This window comes from Desmodus rotundus, chromosome 7 (assembly GCF_022682495.2).
Source record: "Desmodus rotundus isolate HL8 chromosome 7, HLdesRot8A.1, whole genome shotgun sequence".
In the NCBI taxonomy this organism is placed as follows: domain Eukaryota; kingdom Metazoa; phylum Chordata; class Mammalia; order Chiroptera; family Phyllostomidae; genus Desmodus; species Desmodus rotundus.
In genome coordinates, this window is record NC_071393.1 from 40,005,920 (window position 1) to 40,016,349 (window position 10,430).

At 41.3% G+C, this 10,430-nt stretch overlaps 1 pseudogene; it reads right to left on the bottom strand.

Moving 5' to 3' along the window:
• Window positions 1–2,391: 2,391 nt before the first annotated feature.
• On the bottom strand, window positions 2,392–4,043 carry LOC112301672 (asparagine synthetase [glutamine-hydrolyzing] pseudogene; annotated as a pseudogene).
• Between the last annotated feature and the right edge of the window lie 6,387 nt (window positions 4,044–10,430).

Consider the following 10,430-nt stretch of genomic DNA (forward strand, 5'->3'; position numbering starts at 1 on the left):
ACGTTCTCCCATTCAGTGGGTTCTTTCCATTTTATTGATGATTTCCTTTGCTGTGCAAAAACTTTTGAGTTTGATGTAGTCTAATTTGTTTATTTTTTCTTTTGTTTTCCTTGCCTGAGGGGCTATATCAGAAAAGATGTTGCTATGAGAAATGTTCAAGGTTTTACTGCCTATGTTTTCTTCTAGGATTCTTATGGTGTCAGGTCTAACATTTAAGTCTTTAATCCATTTCGAGTTTATTCTTGTGTATGATGTAAGAAGTGGTCTAGTTTCCTTTTTCTGGCACATATTTGTCCTATATTCCTGATACCATTGACTGAATAGACTATCTTTAGTCCATTGTATGTTTTTGCTTCATTTGTCATATTAATTGACTATAAAGATGTGGATTTATTTCTGGGCTCTCTATAATGTTCCATTGATTTATGTGTCTGTTTTTATGCCAGTACCATGATGTTTTGATTATGATGGCTTTATAGTATAGTTTGATATCAGGTAGCATGATTCCTCCAACTTTGTTCTTTCTCAAGATTGCTGTTGCTATTCAGGGTCTTTTGAGGTCCCACAAACATTTTTGAAATATTTGTACTAGTTCTGTGAAATGTACCATTGGTATCTTGATAGAAATTGCATTGAATCTATAGATTGCTTTGGTTGGTATGGACATTTTAATAATTCTTTCTATTCATGAACACAGTATATGCTTCCACTTATTTTATCATCTTTAGTTTCTTTCTTTAGTGTCTTATAATTTTCTGACTATAGGTCTTTTACATCCTTGGTGAAATCTATTCTTAGGTGTTTTATTGATTTTGAAGCAATTGTGAATGGGGTTTCTTTGTTTCCCTTTCTGATAGTTCATTATCGGTATGAAAAATGCTCATGATTTTTGGATATTTATTTTGTATCTTACTACTTTACTGAACTCATGTATCAGTTCTAGTAGTTTTTTTGGTGGAATCTTTAGGGTTTTCCATATACAGTATCATGTTTTTTTTTTGTGACTAATGACAGTTTTACTTTTTCCTTTGCAAGTTGGATGACTTTTATTTCTTATCTGATTGATGTTGCTAGGACTTCAAGTACTATGTTGAATAAAAGTGGTGAAAGTGGACATCCCTGTCTTGTTCCCCATCTTAAGGAAATGCTTGTAGTTTTTTCACATTCAGTATGATGTTTGCTGTAGGTTTTTCATATATGACCTTTATTATGTTGAGTTATGTTCCCTCTATTCTCATTTTCCTGAGAGTTGTTATCATAAATGGATGCTGGAGTTTATTAAATGCTTTTTCTGCATCTATCGATATGATCATGTGATTTTTATCCTTCATTTTATTTATGTGTTATATCATGTTTTTTGATTTGTGGATATTGTACCAACCTTGCATCCCTGGAATACATCCCCCTTGACATGGTGTGTGATCTTTTTAATGTATTGGTGGAACTTATATGCTAATATTTTGTTGAAGATTTTAGCATCTATGTTCAGGGATATTAGCCTATAGTTTTGTTTCTTTGTAGTGACTTTATCTTGTTTTGGAATTAGGATAATGCTGGCCCTATAAAATGAGCTGGGAAGTCTTTGAAATTTCTAAATTTTTTGAAATAGTTTGAGGAGGATAGGTGTCCCTTTTGGAATATTTGATAAAATTCACCTGGGAAAATATCGGGGCCAGGACTTTTCTTTGTTGGGAGTTTTTTAAAATTGTTGCTTCAATTTCACTAGTTGGAATCTGTCTATTCAGATTGTCTGATTCTTCCTGATTTAGTTTCAGAAGATTGTATGTGTCTATAAATTTATCCATTTCATCCAAGTTGTCCAGTTTGTTGGCATATAGTTGTTCATAATATTTTCTTAAAATTATTTGTATTTCTTTGATGTCAGTTGCTACTCCTCTTCTTTCATTTCTGATTTTATTTGGGTCTTCTCTCTTTTTTTCTTAATGAGTCCGGTTAAAGGTTTGTCAATGTTGTTTTCTTTTAAAGAACACTTTCTTGGTTTTATTGATCTTTTGTATTTTTTTAAGACTCCATTTCATGTTTTTCTGATCTGATCTTTGTTCCTCCTATCCCCTTTGTGCTTTGTTTGCTGTTCTTTTTTATGTTTCTTTAAGTGTTTCTTGTTTCTTGACATAGGCCTGTCATGTCATGCATTTCCTTCTTAGCACTGCTTTCATTGTGTGACATAGATTATGGGTTGTTGTGTTCTCATTTTCACTTTTTCAAGGTATCATTTGATTTCTTCCTCAATCTCATTGTTTGTTTGTTTTTTCTGTTTTAGACTTAAGACTTTTTATTTTTTTCACCCCCTGGGTGGAGGATGCTCTTTGCTACTCTTCTAGCCCCCAAGTCCTTTGCCCTTCACAATGAGAAGAAACATTTACTTTCACTCTATAGCTCAGAACATGCCCAAGCTTTGGCAGCTGACTTGTAATGGGTCAGAGTGCGTGCAGAAGGGTCATTGGCATTAATCCACCTGGGCATCCAGTAATGGGTCAGCCAGTCAGCCTGGCTTGGGTAGTGGCATCCAAATTGATGGTAGTAACAGCCTTCTTTAGTTTTAGCAGTGTTGAAGGGAAACTTTTGGGCTGCAACTGCCATCATTGCATCATCAACCTGATGTTCAATATAGTCCTGTAGAATCCTAAACCAGGAATTCTTCACTGAAGTTATGCCATCACTGAAGGCTCCTTTTGGTTGCCAGAGAATCTCCTTAGGTACCAGGTTGGAGTCCTCAAGTGTCTCTCTCAGCAGATGTTTTTCTACCCCATTCTTGGGAATTCTCATATCTGCTGGCAGAGACAGGTAATAGGAACAAAATTGATGATCCAGGAATGGGACTCTCAATTCAAGGCCGTGGGCAGTGGTAGTTTGATGTGCACGGAGAACATCAAACAAATAGAGTCCCTTCAGGAGCCTCTCACTCTCCTCCTTGGCTTTGTCAGGGGAAGGAGCAATGTGAAAATATATGTCACCCTGCATAAGTTCATCGGAACCTTCTCCAGAGAAGATCACTATGCTGTCTGTGTTCTTCAAAATGTACTTGGAAATTAAGTACATACCCACTGAAGCACGAACTATTGTAATGTCATAAGTTTCCAAGGAGAATATGACTTCATCCAGGGCCTGAATACCTTCCTCAGAGTTAAAGAGGACTTCATGGTGTTCACTCCCAATATGATTTGCCACCTTCCTGGCAGCTACTGAATCAGGACTGTCTTCCACGCCAATCGCAAATGTCTGGAAAGGGTACTGGACTTGAGCCTCTTTTAGCTGCTTGGACAGGGTGGCAGCAACCAAACTGGAATCCAAGCCCCCTGATAAAAAACAGCCAATCCTTCAGTCTGTCATCAAACGTTTCTTAATGGCATTGTTAAAAAGTATCCGGAGGTGGCTCTTCATGGTTTCTGTCTCCAAACCTGGGAATAGCTTGTGCACACTGTCGTAGAGGGCATGCAGAGGCTGCTCTCTGCAGTGCTGATATTTAACCATTGCCACTGACGCAACTTTGACATTTGGCGTTAAATCCAATACTTCATAGTGTCCCGGGAGAAACAGCTCCACTATAAAAAAGGAGCTGTGGAATGCTTCAAGTTAACAAGACCCTTAGCTTCTGAACACACAGCTAAAAATCCATCTTCTGTCATAGCTTTAGACAAAGGTCTGACTCCATAGGTATCTCTGCCCAGGAACACTTTCTTATTGTCTGTATCCAGTAAAATAAGTGCAAATACCCCATCCAACATGCAAACTGTTTGCTCAATTCCTCCTTTGTCATAAAGATGAAGGATTATCTCACCATTCACTTTGGTCTGATATTCAAATTCAAAATGGCATGGCATCTTCGGGTGGTTGTAGATTTCTCCATTGTAACATAGCCACAAATAAGGAAATTTCTTCACGTGAGTTGGTGGCATCCCAAACAACTGGTCAACCACCGCCAACTGGTGAAATCCAAAGCAGCAGTTGGTATATCCGTTGAAATTCTTAAAGCAAAATGCATCCAGACCCCTGTGTGCCATCTTCATGGTACTCAGACACTGAACAGAGAGGCAGTCATCGCTGCCAAAGAGGGCCCAGATGCCACACACGGTGCAACGGAGCTATGGGCTCTCTGAACGCAAACAGGGAAGGTGAGCCGCTAGTGGCAGAGCGGAGGTGTAGGCTGCAGTCAGGGCGGGAACGGGGTCATTGTTAACTCACTTATTGTTTAGTGACATGTTATTTAGCCGCCACGTCTTTGTGTGTTTTTCAGTTTTCTGACTGATTTCTAGTTTCACGTCATTATGGTCAGAGGAGAGACTTGATATGATTTCAACCTTCTTAAATTTATTGATACTTGTTTTGTGTCCTAACACATCCTATGTACACTTGAAAAGAATATATATTCTGCTGCTTTGGGGTGAAATGCTTTGACAATATCAATTAAGTCCACTTGATCTAGTGTGTCATTTAAGGCTGCCATTTCCTTGTTGATTTTTTGTCTAGAAGATTTACCCATTGTTGTTGATGGGGTGTCTAAATCCCATACGATGACTGTATTACTGTCAACCTCTCCATTGATATTTATCAAAATTTGCTTTACATATTTAGGTGCTCCTATGTTGGGTGCATAAATGTTTACAAGGGTTATATCCTCTTGTTGGATTGCTTCCTTTATCATTATGTAGTGTCCTTCTTTGTCTCTTACTGTAGCCTTGTTTTCAAGTCTATTTTGACAGACACAAGTATTCCTATACCAGCTTTATTTTTTTGTTTCCATTTGCATGACGAATCTTTTTCTGTCCCTTTACTTATATAATCTATGTTTATCTTTTGTTCTGAGGTGGGTCTCTTGTAGACAGCATATATATATGTCTTGTTTTCTTATCCATTCAGCTACCCTATGTTTTGATTAGAGCATTTAAGCCATTTACATTTAAGTGGTTATTGTTAAGTCCATATTTATTGCCATTTTATTCTTTTAACTATGTTCCCCTTTGTTCTACTTCTTCCTCTTCTGTCTCCTTCTCCACCTCCTCTTCTTCTTTTATGTATTTTTTCATTACCATTTTTCCCCTTATACCCTCCTCCCTCCCGCAATCACCACACTGTTGTCCATGCCCCTGAGTCCTATTTTTTGATCCCTCCACCTCCTAGACTCTCCCATAACTGTTATCCTGCTCTATATCTATGAGTCTGTCTCTAGTTTGCTTGTTAGTTCAGTTTGTTCATTAGAGGAAACATACACGTGAAATCATATGATATTTATCTTTCTCTGACTGGCTTTTTTCACTTAGCATAATATTCTCCAGATCCATCCATACTGTTGCAAAGGATAAAATTTTCTTCTTTTTTATGGCTGAGTGGTATTCCATTGTATAAATGTCCCATGGTTGTTTTATACACTCATCTAGTGATGGACACTTGGGCTGCTTCCATATCTTGGCGATTGTAAATAACGCTGCAATAACATAGGGGTGCTTATGTTCTTTCAAATTAGTGTTTTGTGTTTCTTCGGATATATTTCCAGAGGTGGGATCAATGAGGCAAAAGGCAGATCTATTTTTAATTTTTTGAGGTAACTCCATCCATACTGCTTTCCACAGTGGCTGCATCTATCTGTGTTCCCACTAACAGTGAAAAAATGGTTCCCCTACCTTGTCTTCCAAATCACAAATTCATTTCTCTGCTTTATTCAACCTACTGTTTAATTTTTCCAGTGTATTCATTATTTCTGATTGGTCATTTTTTTATGGTTTCTCTGTCCTTTTGCATGCTGTTGAGCATCCTTATAACTATTACTTTGAACTCTATACCTGATAGATTGCTTGCCTCCATTTCATTTAGCTTTTTCTAAAGATCCCTCCTATTCTTTCATTTCAGGGTTATTTCTTTGTTCCCCATTTTTGCTTCCTCTTGTGTGTATTAGATAGATCTCCTGTGACTTTTTGTATTCATGGGTGGCTTTATGTAGTAGGTGTCCTGAGGGTCCAGTGGTGTGGTCTCCTTAATCACCTTAGCTGGGTGGTCCTGGAATGTCCCTTGTGTGGGTTATGTGGGCCCTTCTGTTATAACTGAGCCTTGATTGATATTGGCCTGTTCATGCATGGTATCAGTCCTCAGGCTGGCTGACTCTGAGGCTCAACTCTGACCAAGGTGTGCAAATTGCTGTGCAATTACTGACCACATGAAGCAGAAATCACCTCAGCAGGGTTTGGTGCCTGCCGAGATCTCCCTTTGGATAGATTGGTTATGAAGCTTATTGGGCCCTGCTTTGATGCTGTCTGGAACTGGCCACTGGGTGTGTTGGTTCTGTGGTCTCTTGGGGGCTACTCTGGTGCACCCGATGTAAGATGTTGCCTGTAAGATGTTGCCTGTGACTGGCCTTTGGCAACCTTTTGGAGTTACAAGTGATCCACAATTTGTGGCTGCTCTGTTGGGCCTGGGTGTGTGCAGGAGGAACCAATCTGCATACCAAGGCTGGCTTTTACCAGTGCTGGGCCCAAGGGCAGGTCAGGAAAAGTCTCCAGACACACTGATGAGATTCGCCTGCACCTGCTTCTGCCTGCCTCTGTCTGCTGGCTGCCTCTTAGGCTCAGTGACTGAAAGAGCTTCTGGCTGTACTCAGCAGGGCTTAAACTCCATATGGTGGGGCAAGAAGGAGTCCAAGGGTGGGGCTATTGCTTTCCCCCAGGCTGATGTAACATTGAGGAGAGTGCTCTACTCAAGAATGATGGTGTCTGCGGTATGAAAGAATGACTTAGCACAGGGATAGTGGTGGCTGTCTTCAGCTTGTTCCCCAGAGCCACAAACCCCAGACTCTCCTCACATGATTCTAGTCTCCTCTGGCCTCCTAACTCTGGAGCCTAGCATGAGTGGCTGTGAACAAAATTTTGTGCATTGATTCTTTAAGAGGGTACCTGTTTCTTTAGTGGACTCCTGCCTCTCCCTGGTGGAGAGAAACCTTGCTGCTTTTCACTGCCAGATGTTACATGGGTGCCTCTTCCTGGCTCTGGTACTCTGGGCTTAGGAGTTGGGCTTGGGGTTGAGACCTCACACTTCTCAGGGGGAACCTCCTACAGCTGTGATATAACTCTGGAACCTCAGCTGCTGCCCATTTGGGTAGTTCCAGCCTTTTTCATGTCTCTGCCCTTCCTACCAGTCTTGATGTGGCTTCTTCTATAAATCCTTGGCTATAAGAATTCTCTTCAGAAAATGAGGAAGATGGGGGTGAGATAGGTGGGAGCGGAGTCTACTTCCCCCTGTGCATGGGTGAAACACCTAGCTGATCTGAGGAACAGAGTGAACAGCCAACGGTATCCCAGCATATATGAAGATTAGAGGCCAAAACTATAAAGGACATTGAAAAATCAGATGGTAAGGAGAGTGCTTTGGGACAATAAGGTCCCCGGGACAAGCACGGGGACCAGGGTGGCTGTGGCCCTGGGCCAGTGGCCACCAGGTCTGCTGTAGGATTCTTGGGAGAGAGCCAGGTCAGTGGCTCCCTACACTGCCAAACAAGGTTTGAGCAGTATCAGGAGGGACCTGGGTGCTTGAAGCCCCAAGGGCGGGGAATAAGGACGAAGTGGCAAACACACAGGGGCGGTGTGCACCCACTGAGACTGTGGATGCTGGCTGGGAAGAGTTGGGCCACACTCGACCCTGACCCAGATAGTTCTGGTCTGGTTGGAGAGTTGGGCTGAATGAGAGGCCAGGCACTTGTAAGGAGTGGCAGACTTGAACAGGAGGAATTTTTCAAAAAGAAAAAGAAAAAAAGAGGCACTCAGCGGCTCTTTGGGGAATTCTCCCGGGGTAGCCACCCCCACCCCTGCCCCTCCCAGCTGTGCCCAAGCAGCCTCTGAAGCTTTAGCCATGGGCCCAACTCTTCTGCCAGGACCAGGACTGCGCCCCTAGCCACGGCTCCCCAGTGGAGGGCACCCAACCATGCCCACGACCCCAGAGGTGTGCCACTGACCCGGCTGCCCCCTACCCTGCCCTGGCTGCCGCCCCAGCAGCGGAGACCAAGTGCTCATGCCCACAGCCCCAGGGACGGTGTGCACCTGAACCAGCAGCCCAGCAGCTAGCTGCTGGTCCCACTCCAGCGGCGGAGCCCAGCTCTCACTCCTGCAGCCACAGGGACTGCGCATGCCCCAAACCGAGGCCCAGTGCCTTCCCATCCTGCCCTAGCAGCAGAGACTTAGCACAAACACCTGAAGCCCCTGGGATGGAGCATGCCTGACCCCTCTGCCCAGAGGCACCTTATGCCCAACCCCGTCAATGCCCCCTTAGCCTGCTGCAGCCAGGAAGACCAGCAGAACTGATTTGGCTTGTTTAAAACCAGCAGGAGCCTTCATTTATTTATGTTATTTTTAAAATTCTTTCTTTCTTTCCTTTTTTATTCCTTCTTCCTACCTTTATTTCTTTTTTTTAATTCCTTCTTCCTTCCTCCCTTTCTCCCTTTTTTTTTATTCCCACAAGAGAGACAATAAAACCTGGAGCTGGGCAAGGATCAGAGTTAGATCCAAAGAGGGGTCATCCCAACAACTGAGACAGTGAGACAAATTTCACTTTGCTACTCCAGAGAACTTGCAAGTTATTGTATGTTTGTATTATTATTATTTTTGATTATTTTTACATCTTTTATTTTATTAGTATTTTTTATGTCTCTTCTTTCTGTTTAGTCTTCTTCACTTGGTTTGTTAAATTGCATTGTTTGGTTCCCCTTGTTCTCTCTTTCATAGTGTATTTTTAATTTTCCATCCTTAACTTCACTTGTGTTCCAATAGCATACTATTCTATGTCCTGTACTTCCTAGTCTTCTTATTCAGATCACATAGATTTTGTCATATGATTGTTGCTCCATTACTATTGTAAATAATTGTGGTTCCATACAATTGTAAATACTACACAGCACCCCCCTCAGATCTTATCCCACTTCACTGTTTCTGGAACTTCAAAATTATTGTGGTTAACTCTATTTGCTCACACACTACACCTATTTTGTATCCTTTGCTCTCACTCTTCCTCATAATCTGACCTCCCACAAGCTCACTGCTTTCTAGATCCAACTCACAATCCTTCCCCATCCCTGCCTAACAAGAGTCTTATCTTTTTCCCACCCTTTCTAAAAAGTGGCTAGGTGGGTGAAATATCATGCTTAACACTATACATATATAAAGGATCTCCTATCTCTTCTCTATGCATTGGTACTTTAAATACCATAGAATTCACACACTTCCACTGTTTTAAACCATTTTGCCTTCCCTCTCCAGCTGAACATAAACAAACAATGGGAAGACAAAGAAACAATCCCCAAATGAAAGGAAAGGAGGAAGCCTTAGAAAGAATGCTAAATAAAATGGAGGCAAGTCATATATAAGATATTGAGTTCAAAGCAATGGTTATAAGGAAGGTCAATGAGCTCACATAGAATTACCAAAAATTACAGGGAAACTACAATGAATTCACTGCAAACTATATCAACATGAAAAAGAAAATATTAACAAGGGCCAAGAGGAAGTCAAGAATATAATTTCTGAACTGAAGAACACAGTAGAGGAATCAAAAGCAGGCTAGATGAAGCTAGATCGGATCAGGGAGCTGGAGGACAAGGTAGAAAAAAACACCCAGAAAGAGCAAGAAAAGGAAAAGAAGCTCAGAAAGAATGAAGAGGGGTTAAGATAAATACAGGACAACATGAAACGTAGTAATATCTGTGTAATAGGGATACCAGAAAGAAAAGAAGAAGGGCAAGGGATAGAAAACCTGTTTGAAAAGTAATGATGGAAAATTTCCCTAATTTGATAAGAGAAAAAGTCACACAAATCCAGGAAACAGAGAGTCCAACAAAGAAGAACCCATAGAGGCCCACTTTAAGACACATCATAATTAAAGTGGCAAAATTCCAAGACAAAGAGAGAATCCTAAAGGCAGCAAGGGAAAAAAGGAAAGTAACATGCAGGGGATTCCTGATAAGACTAGCAGCTGACTTCTCAAAGGAAACTCTCCAAGCCAGAAGGGAATGGCAAGAAAAATTCCAAGTAATGAGAACCAGAGGCCTGCAACCAAGACTACTTTACCCAGCAAGGCTCTCAATCAAGATAGAAGGCCAAATAAAGAGCTTCCCAGACAAAAGAAGTCTAAAAGAATACACTTCCACCAAACCAGCTCTGCAAGAGATGCTAAAGGGACTGCTTTAAGGAAAGGAAGGAAAACAGTGAGAGAGAGAGAAAGAGGAACACAGGTATGAAAAAATGGCAATGAATAAGTACCTATCAATAATAACCTTAAACATAAATGGATTAAATGCCCCAATCAAAAGACATAGAATAGCAGAATGGATAAGAGAGCATGACCCACACATATGCTGCCTACAAGAGACCCACCTCAGGACAAAAGACCTACACAGACTGAAAGTGAAGGGCTGGAAACAAATATTCCAAGCAAAT